The sequence below is a fragment of the Choloepus didactylus genome, chromosome 2, assembly GCF_015220235.1.
Source record: "Choloepus didactylus isolate mChoDid1 chromosome 2, mChoDid1.pri, whole genome shotgun sequence".
NCBI lineage: Eukaryota > Metazoa > Chordata > Mammalia > Pilosa > Megalonychidae > Choloepus > Choloepus didactylus.
This window is the reverse complement of record NC_051308.1, coordinates 60289866-60312579: the sequence shown is the minus strand read 5'-3', so window position 1 is coordinate 60312579 and position 22714 is coordinate 60289866. Positions and strand designations below refer to the sequence as shown.

At 35.1% G+C, this 22714-nt stretch overlaps 1 long non-coding RNA gene across 4 annotated transcripts; it reads left to right on the top strand.

The window, feature by feature from the left end:
• On the top strand, nt 1–22714 carry LOC119526168. 4 transcript variants are annotated; one of them, XR_005215129.1, is made up of 6 exons: nt 1–117; nt 408–502; nt 1476–1653; nt 3466–4024; nt 5592–5768; nt 21600–22714. It is a non-coding gene; the product is annotated as an uncharacterized LOC119526168 (long non-coding RNA). The 4 variants fall into 4 exon arrangements; XR_005215130.1 differs by lacking the exon at nt 5592–5768; XR_005215128.1 differs by having other exon boundaries at nt 3466–5768.

The following is a 22714-nucleotide window of genomic DNA, read 5'->3' as shown; positions in this document are numbered from 1 at the left end:
CTTCCGAGGTAACTCGGTGTGTTTGGTGGACTGCACGGAATGGGATGGAAGTATTTGAGAGCTTGGGGAAAGACGCTCAGGAGGTGGAACCCAGGGGGCGGGAAGTTACCGTGCAAGGTACTGCAGCGTGGCGTGGGAGCTAAAGAGAAAGAAGCCGGAGGAGAAGGGGGGTCGGGGGGAGGTCGGGGAAGTGAGCTCTGAATGCTGGGGCTTTCTTCACTTTACGGTTTGCAATCCAGGTATTAATCAAAATCCAAACCCATGAAGCCGATCGTTAGGTCACTTTTGATTCTGAGCTCTACCTAAAAGCATTAAACTTCAAATGCTCCAAATTTATTAAAAGATTGCCTCTGTATCTCTCTTAGTTTGGAAACTTGACAATGGGCGCGTATCTTTTGCATTTATAGGAAACCGCAATAGAGATACCGTTGCAAAAAAAAAAAATTGTCTCACTGCCAACCTACCTGAAGGCTACTGGAAAAGGAAATTGCGTGTAATCCAGGTACAGCAGCCCTGTAAAACATGCCCACACACATGCTTCATCATCATCAGATGTTATTTAAATGCCCACATACCTTCTCAGTCTGTGCTAATGAGTCTGGTTGCCAGAGTATATTGCTGCCTGGCCCCTTATATGATTTGTGAAAGATTGACCACCAGGCCTTTCTCAAAATCTTTGCTACGATCCGTGCACCCCTCCCCCAGTATAGAATACTGGGAAATGCATGCAAAATCAGGAATTCCTTCTCTTAAGGGAAAATTACAGTAAAATCTTGAAAGCAAAGTCAGATCAGCAAACATTTATTCAGTGTATATATATGTGTGTGTGTGTGTGTGTATATATATATATATATATATATACGACACTCACTTTTATATTAAGCATGCAAAAATCTAATCCAGCAACTCTTCTAAAGAAGTGAATTTGCAAATAGCAGATATTTTTTAGCAAGGAGCTAGAAGTGTGAATAGTTTATTTATATAGTATATTTTTAGTGAAATTATGTCAGTTTTCTTACAATATTTCTCGCTAAATAACTTCTCAGAGAAATTTCATAACTCAGACCATAAAGATTATTAATACTTGTAGGCCTTTCTGAGCCTGCTTCACAAACTTAAAAGACAATATTTAATGAACATTTTAAAATAAGAAAAATTGTTACTTTTCTAACTCCACGCTATTACATCTGAACATGCTGCCACTTAAACTGTGAAATTTTAATACTGTCACGTATAGTTAAGTATTAAAAGAAAGACTGAACATTTTAAAACTTAAGGCAGTGGTAAAATATTAGTCAGTGCCTATGAGAAATGAGGCTGTCCCTTTATTCAGGGTGTCAGTGTTTAATGGTGAGCTGGGATGCATATAAGCTAGTCCAAGCATGAAGGGCAGTAGGACACTCATATGAAAAGCCAACTTTGTTCCTCAGTTATCAAGATAAGAAACCTGTCATTTCTCTCATTCACTCTGTCAGCCTTGAGATACTCCAAGCAAGCTTACCTCTGTGCTGTACACCCCTTATATCAGGAAGATGAAGAGACCCTGTAAAATAAAATTGAGGGGAAAAGCTGTTAATGCTAATCATTTCAGCAGTAGAAATATCTGAAATAAACTTTCCTGGGAACAGACAAAAGAAGACACACTTCATCAAGGTCAATTTATTTTTCTATTTTTCATCATTAGAAGCTGTGCCTTGAGCATTTATATGATAACATACCAGCACATCTCTTATAGTGTTGTGCTATTCAATTCTTTTAGAAATCAAAAATAAAAATGCCATCCCAAGTACACTGACTATTAATTAGAAAAATCAATATGCCAACCTGTGTTAAGACAAGTTGTGAAAATATTAATCTCAGAAATATCATTAAAATAATCATAGAAATAGCACTAAGCATCAGTTTTTCCAAGCGTTGCTTTAAACTAGAGTATAGTCTTCAATGGGGTAAACATTGAAAAACATTATATTATTAAAATATAAAATAGCTAAAGGGAAAAACTTAGGGCAATAACTTAAGTATGAATAGTTTTTAAAATAATACCTAAAATACCAGTTTAAGTTAGATAAAATTTTAACTACAGCTTTTTGGAACTGCACACATTTTTATTGTATCCTATATATATAATTAAAGTTCTGAAGATTTGCTATTTATTCATCTTTAGCTTTAGAATTAATTGTAAAATATAAATTAAGCCTTGAATCTAACCATAAACCAACTTTAAAAGTAAATAAAATTAATATGCTTTAAACTATTAGAGATATCAGGGAGAAAGAAATTGTCCTTATATTTTTGCTTTGCGAGGAAATAAAAATCTGCATTTTACTCTTGTTGGGTATTAATATGCCAAAATTACATAGGGATCTGGAATAAAATTTGGAAATAGTTCAAATAGTTAAATAATGACATTTTCAAAGGGAAAATATTTAATATTTCTTTTACCTATGAAAACTTATAGATAATGGAAACAATCCTAGGGCAAGGAAATTGTATAAAACAGAAAAGAGTTTTGTTCTTGTTGGTTTGGTTTTTTTAAAAGACTATTTTTCAGAACAATTTTAGATTTACAGAAAATTAAGAAGATAGTACCAAGATTTCCCGTATCCCATACCTGTTTTCCCCATTAACACTTTATTATGGAATGTTTGTCACAATTAACCTCATTAGTTTTCAGCACTGCTACTTACATAATTTCAGAAACTAGAACTATTGCAACAAGAATATTTGTATTAATAAGAAAGATTAATGAAGGGTTTTGAACAATCAAAAAATTTCTATTTTGGTAATAAAATTTTAAAAATTCAACTATACTCAGAACTTTGTAGCTAAGCTCAATATTAATACTCAATTCTGTCAAGTAGCCTTCATCAAGATTTACATAGCGCTGAGTGAATTCAAGCTGTCAATTTTTAGACCACTTGTTTGCCCCTACTCTAGATAATTCTAGAAAAAAGTGTTTTTCTGACTTATGTAAAACCATGAGATAATTAACAGTCCTTTTTCCCCTAAGTAATGACTAATTCTTTATACCTTTTTGTGAAGTATAGATATGAAATTAAGAGTAGGACACTCAGATTTTAATTCTATTTATAAGAGTATATTGCTTTATAATAGATGAGTTTCTGAATAAATAAAATTTCCTGTACACTGAACAATATGCACTATGATTTTGTATGATAAGAAACCCAGTTGTTTACATGGAATCTCTGTGACTTACTTTGAACATAAAAGAGCCCTTCTATAATGTGTATAATCACTCCATTTTATAAAAAAGGAGAGATTTTAACAAGTCCCATTTCCTTCATGTGTTGATAAACTGAGAATATAGAGTATGTACCCTTCTTTAAAGTAATATAAAATGATCAACAGCTAATGTTTCCCTTTTGAAAAAAGGAATTATCTTTAAAATGAATTTTGGATAAAGCCAACATCCATCTAAAAGTTTTTTTCCTTTTTCTTCAACAGATGCACTTCTCTTTAGAACATAAGCAAGAAAAGCCCCCAAAGGCTGGCTTCTGAAGAGTGTGGTAAAGTATGAAACTTGAAATCACTCCAGGCACTATCTGCCTCTCTTTCCTTTGGGTTTTCTGATGCTACCACAGCCAGTTGAAAGGTAAAATAGTAATAGTAATAAATAATTAATTTCATTTGATGACCCCACAAAGTATGACTTTTTTCCCACTGCGTTTACCAGCCACTGACAGTTGTGATGACTTAGGTATAACTCTACAGAACTTCAGGAACCCTTCATTGCTGGATAAGCATCCCATTTCCTGTATTCTCCAAGGGGCAGAATCAAAACAGAAACAATTAAACAGAAAAATCTTAAGCCATTAACTATGAGCCGCTTTTACATTCCTGCAGAGAGAATATCTTTAAAAACAGCTGGAAGGAACCAACTGCCAATCTTCAACTGGCACTGAGATTTCTGGAACTCTTTTTACCAGCATTCTGCCCTACTAAAAAGTGAATACTGAAAGTGTGCCAGCTATTTCTGAAATGAAACATCTTTCGTGTCTGTCAGGTAGTTTCTGCTATTCCATCCATAGACATATCCATCCATAATGTATTTGGAGTCTTTGTCTATAGAGATACCAAATTCTCGATGTTTCAGTCCAGTAAAAATAACAATAATTGGGCAGAAAGCATCCAGAGTGTAGCTAGATTCCTGTAGCATGTGAGTGCTTTATGGGCAGGAGCCAGGACTAGGGAAAAGTACACCAGGATATTACATCTGATACTGTACAGGAGTTAAAAATAGAAACTTAAGAGAAAGGGGAGTGGGGAGATCATTTTATTCTCGTTTATCTATGAAACATTCAAAACTGAGTCAGCTTTGTAAATATTTTCATTGTTACAGGAAGCCCACTGAATAATATCTGCAGATAGATTCAATAGCTGACATCTAGTCTGCTGTTTTTATATTGATTGTTCTGTACTTTTAGAGTGTGCTTCATGAGTGCTACAAAATCAATCTTCTTTTAAGTGATATTATATTCTTTCCTTTTCCTACACAAAGAACAGGAAAGGTGCCTCCAAACACACTGCATTGCCTACTCAAGAATCAGAATAATATTAACAATGCTAATACATGTATAGCTCTCTCAAAGGCTTTCATTTACATAATTCCATTTGTTCCTCACTACAGTACTGAAAAGTAGCTAGCATGAGTATTGCTGGCTTCATTTTATACGTGGGGATTTTGAGGTGTGCTCAAAGTGGCACAAAGCTGAGAATTTGGCAGAGCCAAGGATTAGTGTTCTCACTCCTAATACAATACTCTTTCCCACACACTGCCTTAAATAGATGTGTTTGTAACTCTTAAGTCACCAGCTTCAAGGTAAGGCAGTTGGTGAGATCGTTCGAAGCTCAGGTTTATTGAACACCTATTGCAGTTTGATTAGCTCATAGAGTCGGGGACTCAGCATTTAGTAATAGAGCTTCATATAACCCCAGTTCTTCACCAATCTAGGTTGACCCAACAAGTTCAACAGGAAATTTGCTTTGCAACGATGATTCTCAGTTGCTTTGTGCCAGGTTCTTTTGTCCTTTCCTTACAAATTCTCATTCAATGATGTATACTTGCTAGTTGCTGGGAAACATATCTTTTTCCATCAAAAGGCTGCTAGGTAACAGGATAATCAAACATCTTTATCATTATCATCATTTACTAATCTTCTCTGAATGTGTAGCACTACACTGTGTACTCTTATTTATTTATAAATCATGTTCCAGCCTATTTCCAAAAAACAATTCCCATTTTGGGGACTATGTCCCATAGAAAAAAAAAAAAACCATCATTGTAAAAGATATGTATATTAAAGGTTGCTTGTTGCAGCACTCTGTAGTGGCAAACATCTGGGAAAAAAAAAACAACAAAATGCCCTTCAGCCCAGGAATGGTTGAACAAATTGTGGTATGTCCATACATTAGGATATTAAGCAGCTAAAAGAATGAGTTAGAGCTGTATTGTTAGCCTGGAGGGATTTCCATGCATTGTTAAATGAGAAAAGCAAGAAGAAAAGACACATGTTACATATTCTCATTTTTGTAAAATAATAAAATTTTTTATTTCCCCTGCCCCAAAATAGCTAATTAAACAGAAGAAAGGTATGGAAGGACACACACCAAACCATTATCACCGGGTTCCTAGTGGGAAGGGTTGAGGAGAGGAGAGAGTCAAAAACAGGCAAGACAGAAGCAAACTGGAAAAATATGCATGACGTTATCAATGGAAGAGATGGAATATATAATTCTATCCTGTTACTGTAAGTATAGAAAACAATCTGCATGCAGACAAGGATGAAGTTAGACAAATGAAATTTTTATTTGATTTGGGGTAAGATTGTGGATTTCTTCGATTAATTTCTATTACTTTAATATAAAAACTACAATAAATTTGTTCAAAAATTTACGAGTTTATTTAAAAATGCATGTGTACGATAGGAACATTAGAAATAAAATCTGAAAGAAATCAGAAACCCAGAAAAAGATGAAATAATTCTTCCGGGTGTCTCAGTGTTTCATTTAGCTTTAGGTAGCCAAGGCCACAAAACAGAGCCCATATGGTTTTCACTATCCAATAATAGGATCGATGTTTCACAAGAGGAGGTTCTTCCTGACAGTATTTCCTGAGAGGAATACTGAATGTCATAACAGGAGAATATCTTATGGCAATTTTGCAGAAAACCAAAGAGGATACAAAGAGACAGTTGAGTATAGTGATTAAAAGCTAATGATTTCAAGTCAAACAAACCTGGTTGTACTCCCAGCTCTACCACACGCTAGCCTTGTGACTTTGAGCAGTTTTCTTAACTTCTCTGAGCCACACTTTTCTCATTCTATAAATGGTAATCCTTTTACAGTGTTGTTAAGATAATTCAGGTAACACTTAGCATGATGCCTGCACATAATGAAAATTCAGTTAAGTGTTAGCTACAATTTTTAACTTCTTCAAAAGTCTGTTCTGTTTACTCTTGATAAAGACTAAATACATAACAGTAATTCATGACCATTTTTACATTATTCATTTGCATTTATTGAGTACTTAGTAGATATCAGGAACTGTGTGAAGACTACAGTGAGGGTTAGGACTTGTAATGTGCCATCAAGAAGCCTAGTAGAAGAGTCATATTTTAAAAATAAATATGCATTCATTGTGATTAGTAAACTAAAACAAGCTTATGCAGTAGTTTATGCAGTAGAAGGAATAATCAGTTTTGCCAGGTAAGATGTTGGGTTGTAGGAGGGCTAAAATCTTTAAAGTGATTGCCTCTTTTGTGTTAAGCATTTGATTTGATACTTTTATGAGGATTTGATTCTTGAAGGATAGGAAGCGTGATCAAGGGAGACAACTGGGAAATGACATTTCAGGGAGATAATTTGAAAAAGCAGAGCATTGTGAGAGCACAAGGCTCTCAAGGAGACCTGCAAAGAGTTCAGAGTTGCTACAGCTAGTGATTTTCAAGTGAGAGAGGGGAAGGCAATGAAACTGGAGAGGACAGGACCAGATCATGAAAGGCCTTGTACACTATGCCAAGGAGCTTGGCTATTTTCTGGGGAAAGAAGGTCATTACAGAGTTTTAATCAGAAAAGTGATGTCATAAGAGTTTTGGTGTTTTTTTTGTTTTGTTTTAAATAACTCTGGTAGCAGTGAGGGAGGTAGATTGAAGTGGCACAAATTAAAGGCAGGGCAACCAGTTAGGAAGCTATAAGCAGGGTAAGAACTGAGGAAATGGTCATGAGAATTCAGAGTTATTTAGAAGGTAGAATCAATTAGACATAGCTGCTGACTGGACATGGAGGGAAAAAGAGAGAGCTGAGTTAAGGATGATGCTCAGATTTCTGCTTCAGTGATGGCATGTGTGGTGATCCCATTTCCTAAGACAGAAAAATAAATGGAAAAAATGCCTGCTTGTCAGGAAAATAATAAATTCATTTTGTGCGTGTTGAGTGTGAAGTATCTGTGGTCCAGTGTGCAATTGAACACAGAAGTTTGAACCTTAGGGATAGAATTATGGATTTGAGAATCATCAGATTACAGGTAGAAATTGAAGCCGTCAACTAGCAAGAATATAAAGTAAATAAAAGCAGTGGCCTTGGACAGAGTTCTGGGAATTGTCAACACTTCAGAGATGAGCAGAAGGAAAAGAACCAGTGAGGAGGAGTCAAGGAAGTAAAAAGAAGATGTTTTCATGGAAACCATTGAAAAAGAGTTTCAAGGAGGAAGAAATTATTAGCAGCAAAATAGACTCTGAAGCCAGACTTCCTGAGTTCTAGTCCTGTCTCTTCCACTTGCTAGTGTGTGAGCTTGTGCAGATTACTAAACCTCTCTGTTATTCAGTTTCATCATCTATAAAATGCACATGATAATTGTGCCCATTTCAAAGGATTGCTATTGGAGTTAAATGAGTTAATGTTTGTAAAGTGCTTAGAATAGTACCTGGCAGAAGGTCAGCACTATATTATTGATTGATCAGTTGTCACTGTAAGGTCAAGTAAGAAAGGATTTGAAAGTGCTATTGGATTGGGGAATTATTAATTCATCCCATTCATATTTGAGTACCTACTATGTGTCAGGCACTGAGGACACAGTCATGAACAAATCAGTGTTCTTGCCCTTGACAGAGCTTCCCTTGTGGTGAATAATAATAGTTAGCATCTACAGTATGTGTACTATGTGCCATGGACTGTTGTGATTGCCTGACGAGCATCGCCTCACTCCTTCCTCACAATTACCCTAATGTGTAGGTGCCATTATCCCCACATTACAGCTAAGAACAATGAGTAGCACAGAGGGGCTAAGTAAGGTCTCCAAGACAGGAGGTGGTGGAAGCAGGATCTGAACACAGATGGGACAGCTACCTGGAGAACACGACTTTAACCCCTAAACTAAACTGAGGTGGCTGCTGGCAACCCACTAGCAGTTTTAGAAGCACGGTTGAAGCAACATCCAGTCTGCAGTAAACTGAGCACTGAATGGGAGTTAGTCAAGATTGAAAGCGTTTCCACAGAGAACCAAACCAACAAAAACCAAACGTGTATGTGTGGTGATCTTACTTTGAGTGATACAGTAAGAAACACAGAAGGATTAAATGGTAAGCAGGTTCTTTGGTCAAGTCTTTCTCAAATATCTATTGTTTTCACTCCTCCTTTGCAATGAGCTGGGTGACAGTTAAAGATTAAGATCTCTAGTGAATGTCCAAGGGTATATATTTGGTATTATTTCTTGAAGTAAGGTCAGTATAATTTAAATATCAGATATACATGTGGTAGAATCTCATTCTGTTAAAAAAATCAAAGAGAATGAATTGCATTCTCACCCAAATCTAAGATCACTAAAGGCCTCAGATGAGAGAGAATTTTCTGGTGAATGTAAAAAATCTAAAGGGTAGTCTTAACCTTTAATTGATGTGGCTCTGAATTCAAACACCCTGGGTTGTTCCTGGGAATTAATTCCAGCTCCACCACGTACTCACTCTGTACCTTGGACAAATTGCTTAATCTCTCTGGGCTTCAGTTTCTTCACTGTAACATGTAGATAATAATAGGACCAACCCCAGAAGCTTGTTAAATGAGCTAATTTGAGTAAAATACTCAGAACAATACCTGGCTCAAAATGAGCATTATATACGTATCTGTTATGTAAAATAAATAAATCATGTTTTAAGGAATAATCAGCAAATAAAGGGATCTGTAACTTGAGAGAGTTTAGAATTTGCCTTCTTTGAAGATAAAATAAATTATGCCTTGAATCAGTCCTCAGGCCTTGTAACTGAAAGGCTGGAAAGGGTAAATAAATTAGGAAGAATTTCAGGACATTTAACGAATTTTGGCAACAAAAATTTTCTTCTATGGCTTTTTTTAAGTTAAGGCAATTGGCCAGATAGGATATAAGGTGTACCAGATATAGGGATTACATTTTACAGATCTGTGTGACAAGAATTTCAAAACATAGTCTAAATACTGTTTTAATTGGGACCCTCTTGGTTGCAAATGACTGAAACCCAACTTAATACAAATGAAGCAAAAGAAAGGAGTAGGGAACTTATTGAAAGGATCCTGGAGTGGGCTATCAGAATTGAATAAATAACTGAACAGTTAAGTCTCAGGAATGTCAAGAAGAGGAGTGAACAAAGGATTCTGTTTCTCCGAATGTGTCGGTGTCATTCTCTCAGACCATCTTTCTCTGATGGAAGATGTGGCCCCCGACAGCTCCAGACTCTCGTTCTTCAAGTTCCCATACATAAGAATTGGCTCTTCAGGCTTCAGATAGGATTCTGGCCCCGTTTGGTTCACAAGTCCATGCATGGACCAATGACTCTCATCTAGGGAATGGACCATTGTGATTGGTCAGACTGGTTTACAAGCCTACTCTTTAACCAATTCTGTGATTAGAAAAGCAAGGTCTTATAAGCAGATGGCCACTAACATTCAGACCACTTAGCTAGAGCAAGAGAAGGGACAGGGGTAGGACAGAAATAGTCACTGGAGAAATCTTAGCTACCCTGGTTAGTGCCTACTGCAGACATGGTCCCTGTCCTCAGGGCTTACAGTCTAGTGGGAGAGCAAAACAAATAAATTTGTATATAAGAAATGCATATAAATGTGGATTATGGTATTAGGAAAATGCAAAGTTAAATATTGAAGGATCCCCTGGAGAACTGGGATTCTGCGTCTTAAAGGAGGAGAGGAAATTCTAGTGATCAATGAGAAGAGATCTTATGTCTGAGAGACAAAAGTATGTGAAAAGAAGGAGTATGTGAAATAAAACCTGTTTGGATGGAAAACCCTGATTAAGGACTCTGTAATTTTCCATTAAGACTACATTAGTCATTTACTATGGAACATGACAGATTTATTAAAGACATTTTAAGGAGTAAATCACCTTAGTAGCTAATAATGTAAATAATGTTAAGAGGCACAGGAATAATTGGAAGAAAAGCAGGGAACCACATGAGGAAAATATCAGAGGATCCCAAGTGAGAATTTACCAGAATCGAGGCAAGAAATTGTCAATGAGAGAAGAGCTGAATGAAAAATCTGCATGCTCTGAAAAAAAAAAAAAATGTTTTAGAGTTTGACTGATGGGATTCAAGAAACCAAGGAAAAATGAGCCAAAGAATTGTGAATATTTTAAACTTGGGGATGAAATAGCAATGGGGATATTTTCAGTAATAATGTGGAAGATAAAAGAGCATAAAAATTTAGGGTGGAGATTCTGGAAGGGGAGCTTAGCTAGACTATTTTGAGGGAAAAGAACACAAGTGAATGTACAGAAGGAAAGAAATCCAGAGAGCTGGGTTTCTTGGATAAAGCACACAATCAAAAAGGAAAACTCTTAGATAGAACAGATTTTACAAAATAACCCACATTTTAGATCCAGAAGTGAGTGAGAACACAACAGATGTTTCTGTAGTGTGCATATGCAGATTTCTGTTAAATGTGATTTGGTGACTTACCGAATTTGCCCTGCTGGTTAGCAAAGCCAAAACTAGAATCCAAACCACCTGGCTCCTAGACTCATCTATAACCCACAACATCATGCCCACATCTTGCACCCTTTTATGAAGATTTCTTTTAGGTCTCAATACCAGGTAAATGGGGCCTTCTGAGCAGAATTTGGTTTTCATCGTAGGGAAACTGTGACTCTTATAATTAAATTGTTTTGGCTGTTGGATGTTCAGAAATCAAATTTGTGACCTGCCATTAGCACCTTTTTATGTTGCCCTGGTTTCAGTGTATTTGTACGTGCAGTTTATAATATTAAGAGCCTAATACAGTACCTGTGCATATTAGGGGTTTAATAAATATTTGATGGATGGCTCTATCTTGTCTTCGTATTCTAATGACCTATTTTTCTTTCAGAGCTTATTGATGCAACTTTCCCAAGCTACTTCATTATTTATTGAAAATTAATATAAAAGTCAAGGCTCCTAGTTCATTCAAGGAAAGAATTGAACTGTTAGAAAAAGCCTTGACTGAGTAGGGAAATGGTTAAGCAAATTATGGTATATTGATGTGATATTATATTATGCAGCCATTAAAAATAAATTTTTATTAAAAAATTTTAATCACATGGGAAACTGCTTAAGATAAAAATACATGAGCCAGTTGACTGTACACCATGGATGATTGTATGGTATGGTATGTGAATATATTGCAATAAAACTGAATTTAATTAAAAAAAAAAAAAATACATGAGCCAAAAAAAAAAAAAACAACAGAACACCAAAAAGTATTATCTCAACTATGTAAAATAAAATGCATTTAAAGAGAATAGAAGGAAATATGCCAGAGTATTAATGGTGATTACCTTTGAGTTGTAGAATTATGGATAATTTTTTCCCTTATAGTATGGCATATTTTTCAAATTTTCTATTTCTTTTATTATCAGAAAAATATTTCAAAATATTTTTATTAGCATGGGTAGCAAATATTCTAAGCTGTTAAGTGACAAAAAGCACACAAATTTGCATCACAATATAATCACAACTATATAAAAATGCACATAGAATAAATGGACAAAAGTATACCAAAATGTTTAAATGTTGCTTCTAAGTGGAAATATTTAAGGAAATACCTTTTTCTTGCATTTTATTCTTTCACATTCCTGTTTCTGCAAAGAATTTGTATTTATTTTATAATCAGAACTCCCTGTCCAAATAAAAGTAAGAGTTCCATTAAACATAAAAACCTAATAAATCAGAAATATCCAGAGTAGCTGCTCTGCTAATTATTTATGAACTGCATCTGTTATAAATCTAGACTTTCACCACTTTCATTTAAAAAGATGTCACTAAACATTTCCAGGAAAGAATTTTAAAAACATATCTTAAGCATTTTAGCAGAAACTCACAACCTGTTGGGTTTCCTAGAACTTCCCAGTAATCAGGGGTATAGCTAACAACTTCCAAATTTCCTGTTGTATCTGTTGAAAATCATTACATAGAACAGATAGTCCAAGGAAAATAGGTATGTTATGTTACTTTGTCATCTGGTGACAGAAAATAGAGGAGACAAGTTGTCGATACTAACCAAAAAGAGGCTGCAGTAGCCTAAAACTACTGTGAAATTTGGATAAATTTTTCTAGGCAAACAAATTCACTGAGTAATTGCCATGGTCTGTTGAAAAATTCAGGAAACAAAGACAGCATAAACCAAGTTCTATCTTTTGCCAAAGCCAACTATAATTCTTGGAACACACGCCACTTGGACTCGAGTGTACTTCACTAGAATTCGCATGTTAAGCTGCTAAGTCAACCTGACATCCCCTTCAGGCTGAGCTTCATCAGAACTTACATTCATTCAAAATATTATAGAGTGCATACTAGGAACATATATTGTGGAGTACCTAAATTGCCTGGATATTCAACTTTCAGAATTCTAGTCTCCAGCCCTGCTTTCATTAAAACCAGGGCCTCCTCTCTTATACATACACCCATTTAAATACTCCAAAATATCTTTTTGAAATAAGAAACAAATATGAAGATTTAAAAAACAACAGTAAGATGGCATAAGGCCAAAATGGTTGGAAATTCCCCCTTAAGTCCAATCCTAGTCATAGTGTTTATATGAGCCAGGACTCCTAAGCCTAGCCCTGTGCAAGTTCCTTTTCCAGTTCCTGACATTTAATTCATTCATTTGTAAACATTTGCATAGTACTTTATACTTGGTAAGTTGCTTTTATGGCACATGAACTCATTTTAGCCTCACTACATCCTATTTTAGAAATGAGGAACCTAAGTGGTTTGCCCCAAGGTTTCAAAACGGAGTAAATGGCAAAGCAAGGATAGAACCTAGATTTGGTGGCTCCAAGTTTAGCATTTGTTCTACGGTAACATACTCACACTTAGCAAATAAAATGGCTTATTCATGTTTGCTTATTTTTCTTTTATGCTTGTAGTTACCTTCTTTGCTCACTTTGTATGGTATACCAAAATTAATTGGTGAATTTCTTACAGAAGATAGTATATCAATACAGATTCTTTAGATGGAATTCAAGTCTTATATAACCCATCTTTAAAAGGAGAATGACTAAATCTACTATTCCTGCCAAATACCTTGAATGTTTTACTCACAGTTTTAGACTCAACCTAAAATCTTATGTGAAGATTAAATAGCTTTCAAGAACTACAGGTCCATTCTGGCTCACATCCTGCTTTATTTTCACTGTGAATGAATAGTTGAGGATAATGTAGGTCTTTGCAACATAACCAGACTTTCAGCTCTTGACTCCAATAACAGTAACTAAATTGTCCCTAAATCCTGGGCCATTTGTCATTCTTTTTCAAAGCTGGTAGTATAATATTACTCCTTAAATCAGGGGAAAGAAACTCCTGTCATAAAGAGTAGAAAATAAGGCTTGTTGTAAGCTCCTCATTATTTTAATTTATAGTTAAATTAAATAACAGTTATCCTATGAACTGAATAAGTGGCCTCCCTCACCTGGGCACTTACTTCAGAAGCAGCTGATCTTTCCTTGTTAGAGAAAGAAGAGGCAGCAAATGTATTGACAGCAAGGCTGTTGTATTCAACAGAATGCCTTTAACATTTAAGTAGAAAGAAAATAACTTCAGCTGGATGAAATTCAGATACTCAGGAATGCCTTTTGTGGCTACCATCCTGGAGAATCTATTAGGTTGTATTCTTCAGGTCAGGGTCCTTCAGGTAAAAATAAACTGTGCAACAAGGTTCTGGGATCCTAGATAGCTTTAAAAATATCCAAAAACATTTTTTCCCAATATTTTTGAAGGAATATTGACCTTTCATGCACCTCTCCCCCCATATCCACGCACACAGATCCTTGGTGTGATATAAGAGAAGGACAGCTCTGCCTTAAATACCTGGTTTGTAAAGCTCATTGGAAGCCCTTCCATCAACAACACTGAACACCAACTCTTAGGCACTCGTGAAAGGGTTTCACACGTACTTTGACTGCAATCCAGCACTTGCCAAAGGGCTTATTTAAGACTCCTGATATTTCTAAGAGGTGGGATCTGGGATATACGTCAGCCATTCCTAGATTATCTAAATGCTATTTCCAGATAAAATTAGATCAAAAGAAAGCAACATATATTTGTAGCCCATTAACATGGCTCCCTGTAGAAGGGCCTTCAGTGAAGAGTGACATCAACTACCTTAATTTTTTAAAATTTAGTTTTAATTTTTATCAGTGATACATGCACGTGGTTTAAAGAGTGAAATAGTTCTCCAAGACCTGTAATAAACAACATCAACCCTCCACCCTCCGTTTCCCATTTAGTTTTTCACTATTTTAGCCAACTGTTTTCAAACCTATCTCAATATGTCTAAATAATATGCTTATATTGTTACTACAGATTTTTGGTTTTTATTCTATTAATGGACTTTACATAGTGGAAAATGAAATTTGACTCTCTTTAACACCACTGTACTTTACTACTGACCTCTTGTTGTGCTTCCTCTGGTTTACTCTTTCTGTTAGGTGGAGTACATTCTTCAGTGGCATACTGAGAGAGGGTGAATGGGAGGCAAAGTTGAGACCTTCACATATCTATAAAATGTCTTTATTCTTTCCTCATGCATAATTGATGGTACAGAATTCTAAATTTGGTAATTATTTCCAAGGCTATTGTTGAGATGTTGGGTACCATTTTTACCCTGGATCTTCTTTGTAAAACATACTTTTTTTCTGTCTGGAAAGTTTTTTCTCATTATTCCAGTATTTGATGATGTCCTTGGTGAGGATCAGTGTGCAGTCATTGTGCTGTACATTTGGAGGCCCTTTCAATCAGGAAACTTTTATCTTTCATGTCTGGGAAATTTTCTTGAATTGTTTATTTGATGATTTTTCTTTCCTCACCCCACCATTTTCTCTGTTTTCCCCTCTTTTTGGAATGCCATATTATTTGAATATAGGATAGATTCCTTAATTTTCTTTTTTTTTTTTCCTTATATTTCATCTTTTATCTTTTTCTTCTACTTTCTGGGGAATTTCCTCAATTTTATCTTCTTACTCTTTACTGAGGTTTTTTTTATTTTGTTTTTTTTTTTTTACTTCTGTTTCTGTTATTCAAAAACTCTGTTTTGTTCTCTGAATTTTCTTTTATTTTTCTTTCATAGATACTAATTTATTTCATGGATACTAATGATGCTAATAATAGAAATTTTGTCTTTTTTTTTTTAAGTTTTATTTCAAATATATAGTTTCTATTTCCTCCAAGTTGGCTTTTTTTCCTGATGTTTTGTTTCTTTGTTTGTTGTTTTGATCTAATCTCCATATTGTCTGTCCATTCATATTTAAGAGTGGGACACAAAAAAGTTGCCTGAAAGCTCTGCACCTGAGTTTGGGTGTTGTCAACTGTGGCTTCCACCTAAGCGTTATCTGACTGGGCTATTTTATTTTGCTAGAGAACTCCAATATCAGCATCTTTATGTCTCTTCTCTTAGGCTAGTTGGATTCACTAGTGAAGACTTTTCTAATCTCCTGCCAACCTTCTGGGCACTGAGAGGAGAAAGAGTGGCTCAATGCTCAGTGTGTGTATTTTCACTTAATGTTTCTCTGTTTTTTTCAGTACAGTACCCTGCCCTCTGCTGTGCCCAGGGTCCCTCCATCCAGTAACGTTCTGTTGTACCCTGTCCAGAGACTAAGCCTCCGTTTTGCTGGACAAAGGAAGGGACAGTGACTCAGTTGTACAGAGGAAGAGAGAGGGGTAGGGAGGTCTTAATGGTTTCCAGACTTCCAATTAATTCTCTTCTCTTCTACTTCCAATTCCTGAGCTTTGGGGGACTGTTCCTTGGCTTTCCCCTTTGCCAGCTTCACATTTGTCTTGTCATGTCTGCTAAACTATCTTCCACATCTGCTTTCTAGCTTCCAGAATACTGATCTTTACATCTCCTATTCGTTTTATCCTTTGGTGCATTTTAAAAACAAACCCCTTTATATCATTTTAGAGGATTTTCAGGAGGGAAAGGATATAAATATAAATCCACTATCCCTAGTTCAAACCTTCTTAAATGTTTAAGAATAGTCGATTAGGTAAAATGATACAGCTACATGATGGATTACTATACAGTCACTAAAAATCATGGTCCCAAGGAAGATTTAAGGATGTGGATATGGGATAATATTCACAGTATGTCATTAAGCAAAAGCAGCAAGTTAGAAAATAGCATGATCCTAATTTATATTTACCAAAATACTAATGTTTATTTTGGTGTAGTAGGTTTATGAGCAATCTTTCTCCCCTTTATACTTTTTAGTGTTTTTCACTTTTTCTGTTGAAAACACATAGCTTTTATAGTCACAGAATGATCAAAGCCTTTTTTTTTCATTTTTAAGATTTCAGTGTACATTTGAATTTTTGCAAAACCATAGTGAAGTCAGCGTTCCTGATGTTTAAATGTTCTGTACGTAAGGATCCTTGCAATAAATTTCTTTGGTCTTCAGTGCCGTGACAAACTTTGTCCCTACTGATGGACTTGTGTGCTTTATTTTATCAGGCATTAAAAATTTAGTAGCCTAATAGGTTTCCTGTTTTTCCTTAGCTGTCACAAAAACTCAAATTAAATGTAGTGTTCATTGTCAGTAGGTAAATAATCTTAAGTGCCAATTAAATCTATTCTTTTATGCCTTTTCATTATTTTTACTTTTAGTTTTTACTTTTTACACTAAAATTTTTAATAAGTAATACATTTATATGGTTTGAAATCGAAACACTAGAAAAAGGTATTCTGAGAAATCTCATTCGCACCCAGTTCCCTCCAACTTGTTCCTTCTCACCCCTATAGTAAACCAGTTTTATTTTTGTTTCTAGCTTAATTTACCAGTGTTTATTTTATTTTTTTTCCAATTTTTTAAATGAAAATTTTCAAATATACATAAAGGGTGAAAGAATTAGTCATCACTATGTACATATATCTACTACCTAAATTCAACAAATGTTAACATTTTGCCTTCAGTCTTTTATCCATCTATATATCTATTTATTTTTATGCTCATTTGCAGAACCATTTATTAGTAAATTGTAGATATTATGATACTTTACCACTAAATAACTCAACATGCATATCCTAAAATTAGGAGCATTCTCTACATAATTAAACCACTATTTTCACACCTAAGAAAGTTAGTAATCCCCTAATATCATCTAATATAAAGTCCATATTAATATTTTCTCAATTTTATCCAAGTAGCTCTTTTCTATTATTATAACTTTTCACTTTGAAATAGTTTAAAACTCACAAGAATTTGCAAAAATAATACAGATAGATAAAATAAACACAAGAAATCCAGAATGTGAGATAGTCTACAAAATACTTTTTTACCTAATATTTGAAAAGATTCATTGATAATGTTGCCTCAGTCAATTATTTCCCTGGAAATTCCATTGTTTCTTTATGCAAATGGTGTGCAAGCAAATATAAATTATATCCTTGGTTTCCCTTTGTTGTTCCACAAAACATAGCATACTGTATACCGCTCTACATCTTGCTTCTTCCTTAGTACATCTTGGAGATTTCTCCATATTAGCACATTCTTTTATACACATGCGATGGTTAATGTTCATATGTCAGCTTGGCCAGGTTTTGGTGTCAGGTTGTTGGCCAAGCAAGCACTGGCCTGATTGTTACTGTGAGGATATTTTATGGATGTAAATCATCAGTAAGATGATCGCATCTATGGCTGATTACATTTACAAGCAACAAAGGAGAATGCCTTCAGCACTGAGAGAAGTCTCATCCAATCAGCTGAAGGTCTTAAAGGAAGAACTGATTATTTCAGTGGTCAGAAAGAATTTCTATCTCTGCTTCAGCCAGCCAGCTTCTCCTGGGGAATTCATTGAAAACCTTCAGAGCTCCCAGCCTGCGGCCTACCCTATGGAATCCGGACTTGCCAATCTCCACAGTCAAGTGAGACAATTTCTGTAATACATCTCATATCTCCTGTCAGTTCAGTTTCCCTGGAAACTCTGACTAATACACACAGTATTTCCATGTGTAAATGTACCATAATTTTTCCAACCAATTCCCTATTGCTGAATCCACGAGTTTTTTCCAATCTTTAGCTATTACAAACAATTTCACATGAATGATATGTTGGCAGATCCACCTTCAATTCTTAGAAGTGACATTGCTGGTCAAGGATTAAATATACCTGTATCTTTTGTAGGTATTTCTAGATTCCCCTCTAAAGAGTTTAAGATATTGCATACTCTCTTTTACAATGACTTTAGTCACAGAAGCTGTGTCATAAACCTTTATTTGATAAGTGGGCAAGATAACAATATAATATTATTTATATTATATTATATTATTATATATAATAATAATATAACATAAACATTTAAAAATACAGATAATATTAGTATGGGGCAAAGGAATGTTGGGATTGGCTCCAGGAGAATTTAATGCCAGGTCCATTATTGAGTTTCTCTGGGTCCCAGTCCTGTCAACTCTACAATAAGCTTAATAAGCTGACTTTTAGGGTCTCTTTCAACTCTACAATTTTGTGTGCCAAGATTATTATATGTGAAACAGATACATCATTTTAGGAGAAGTAACAGAAGTTTCTGTTTACTTTCATGGCTGTAACATTCATTACTCATTTTTTAAAGATTATGTGTTCATTATTTTTTCTACATTTTTTAGTAATAATTCATGACTATAATGGAGAGAAAGAGTATTTGGATTATGTAATGATTTTGCAAAATAAGAACCTTTATCTTTTACATTTGTAAACATAATTTTAAAACATAGATTTTTATTTTCTATCATAAAGATAAAAATATAAAAGGAACTATAAGTATAATATTTATTTAGTCAATGAATAATCAAGTACCATTTATAAATTCTTTCTTTTACAAAAAAGTTTTCATAGTCTCTTTTAGGAACAAATTTTAAAAGTTCCCTACATAAAGTTTTGTTTTTCCTCTCCTCAAGACCCCAAAGCACTTCACGGTGACAACTAATTAATGGTTAGCATCATGGCAGCATCCTATATTAGAAAGAGCTCAGATTAGAAATTAGGATACCTGGATTCTAGTCCCAGGTCTAGATAGGTCAGAGGGCACAGGAACTTAGTGCAGGATTGGGGAGAAAGTACATGCATGCGTGCGTGTGTGTGTGTGTGTGTGTGTGTGTGTGTGTGTGTGTGTGTGTGTGTGTGTGTATTAAAATATTAACAACATATTAGGACAAAACAGAGAAGTACAAATCTTCCCAAATCCCACCCCATTAATAAGCATCCTTTATATGAGAAAAAGACTTCTTTCTATATATTACTATTTAGCCATTCAAAATAAGGTTTTTAAGTAAAATATAAAGATACAGGAAAATGCAATATGCTATTAAATGAAAAAGGCAAGTCTCCAAATAACATTATTACATTTTTATTTAAGACAATGTTACAGTTTGCTAATGCTGCCTTTTTCGCAAAACACCAGAAACGGGTCAGCTTTTATAAAGGGAGTTTATCTGGTTACAAAGTTACAGTCTTAAGGCCATAAAGTGTCCAAGTTAAGTCATCAACAATCGGATACCTTCACTGGAGGATGGCCAATGGCATCCAGAAAACCTCTGTTAGCTGGGAAGGCACGTGGCTGGCCTCTGCTCCAGAGTTCTAGTTTCAAAATGGCTTTCTCCCAGGACATTCCTCTCTAGGCTGCAGCTTCTCAAAAAGGTGACTCTTGGGTTGTTTGTCCTCTCTTAGCTTCTCAGGAGCAAAAGACTGCTTTCAAAGGCCGTCTCCAAAATGTCTCTGTAAGCTGCAGCTCCTCTCTCAGCTCCTGTGCATTCTTCAAAGTGTCCCTCTTGGCTGTAGCAAGCTCACTCCTTTTGTCTGAGCTTATACAGTGCTCTAGTAAACTAATCAAAGCCCACACTGAATGGGCATGGAAATGATCTAATCAGAGTTACCACCTACAGTTGGGTGGGTCACATCTCCATGGAAACACTCAAAGAATTACAATCTAATCAACACTAATATATCTGCCCACACAAGATTGCATCAAAGATAATGGCGTTTTGGGGGCCATACTACATTCAAACTGGCACAGACAACATTTCACATAATTGAATAAAATCATTATGTTTTTTGGCTTACAATCTTATAAGCATTTTACCATGTCATTTAAAGTTCCTCAAAATGGTCATTTTTAAAAAGAGCAAAATAATCTTTAAGGATATAGCATAGTGTAGTTCACTATTTCTCTCATTTGCACATTTCACCTTTGCACATCTTTGTACTTATATTTGCTCACATCTCTGATTGTTTTCTTGAAATAAAATTCCTAAGAAAGCAGGCTCCAAAATAGGTGGCGAGAATTTGTTTTGATGCAAACTCCTGGAAAACAATTTGACAGTATTTTTCAGGAGCCTTATTGCTCATGTTCATTGGTGATGTAAAGCCTGGGATTTGGAGTCAAACAGATCCAGGTTTGGCTTCATCTGCATCCTTAAAAGTAACTTAAACTTCAGGGCTTAGTTTAATTTCTAACTGTAAATGAACTTTCAATAAATGGCAAGTCTATTATTATCTTATTCCTTTTGCAACAGCATTAAACAATTTTTGAAAATTTGATAAGCTTTGTTGTCTTTAATTGAATTTCTTCGGTTATGAGTGAACTCTAGTTTTTTATACATTTGTTGGACATTGGAATTTTCTCTTTTGTGAACTATTTATTTGACCCTCTACAAATATTTCTGTTGGGACACTTGAGGTCTTGTTGATTTATAAGAACTCTTTACATATTAATAAACATATACAATTGTCCATCCAGCTTATCATTTTAAACAGATTTTAAAACTTAAAATAACTTTTGGGGCTTTTTTTTCTTTTTAGCAAATAACATATGCTCATTTTAGATTATCCATCAGTTGATCATAAATTGGAAAATTTGAATAGGAATAATCTGTAGTTTTATAACCTAGGGGTAACCGTAGTTATTGTTTTGGTATGTACCTTTCTTTTTTTTTCATATCTAAATATATGCATACAGTGTTTAAAAAGAGGGGGGCAGGTGCTCATACTCTATGTTTTATGGCCTGCTTTTTTTTTCACATATTACAATATATTTCCATTGCCATTAAATTTGACAGTAATGTATTTTCTTTTGCAGGGTTAATTTGTTCACATTGTGCATATCACATATCACTCTAATAGTTTGGAAAAATTTAGAGAAAAACCATCAAAAATGAACTTTAAAACATTTCTACAGAAACAAACTAATTAACTGATTTTGAAACAAGGAACCCTTATTGGACAAACTTGACCTTTCACAATGTTACTTGCTGAGAAATGCAGCATAAGCAGACCTAGAAACAGAGAACCTGAGTTTCTACCAATAATGATAATCCATAAATCTCACTATTTGAACTGAAAGGAATGTATAAGATGATTTTGGCAAGACTGAATTGTGTCCTGAATGGCATTCATTGATAAACACTGCAAAGTCAAACAGGTGGAGAACTTGATTCTAGAGAAATTGGCCCCCACCAACCCAAGAAACGTGCTGATTGGATCCCACGGTGGGCTCTGAGACCCCAAACCTGTCACCCAGGTTAGTCTGTGTGCTACCATGGTTCCTGGAATGAAGAATTGAGGAACTTAAAAGGCTTGGAATTTTAAACCCTTTGCCTTTGTTTTCATTTATTTTTATTTTGTTTTGGTTCTGATTGGTTTTTGTTTTATAACGTGATCATTTCACTGCCTCAAAGGAGATGGGGGAGACAAAAGAAGATCCAGCATATACCAAGTGCCTGTGGTGTCTGCTAGACATGTTATGAACTTCATCACATTTTACTCCCCCTAACAACCCTTTTGTAAATAAGAAAAGAGGCTCAGAGAATTCCACGAATTTTGTCTAAAGTCTCAAATTAGTAAGTGAGAGAGCCACGTATTCAAACCCAGGTCCAAGTTCGTTTTCTTTCTCTGAGAACACACAGCCTTCTCATGGAATTAGAGGGACTAATAGTGGGGGTACTATGCATCTGTCGAAAAATGTGGAGTAATTTTTAAGAGTAGAGCATGTGCTTGGCATTCAGGAGAATTAGAATTATACTTGGGGAGAGAGCATGAGATCCAGAGGCACTATGTCCCAGATATTTGTGACAGTCCCGATTTCTGCCTCCATCGTGAGTATTCCCATGTGTAACTGAACATGAGCTCTGATTTTGGTTTAGGAAATCTTGTCAGAATTGGTATAGGTTACCCTAAATAAAAAGACTTAATGAT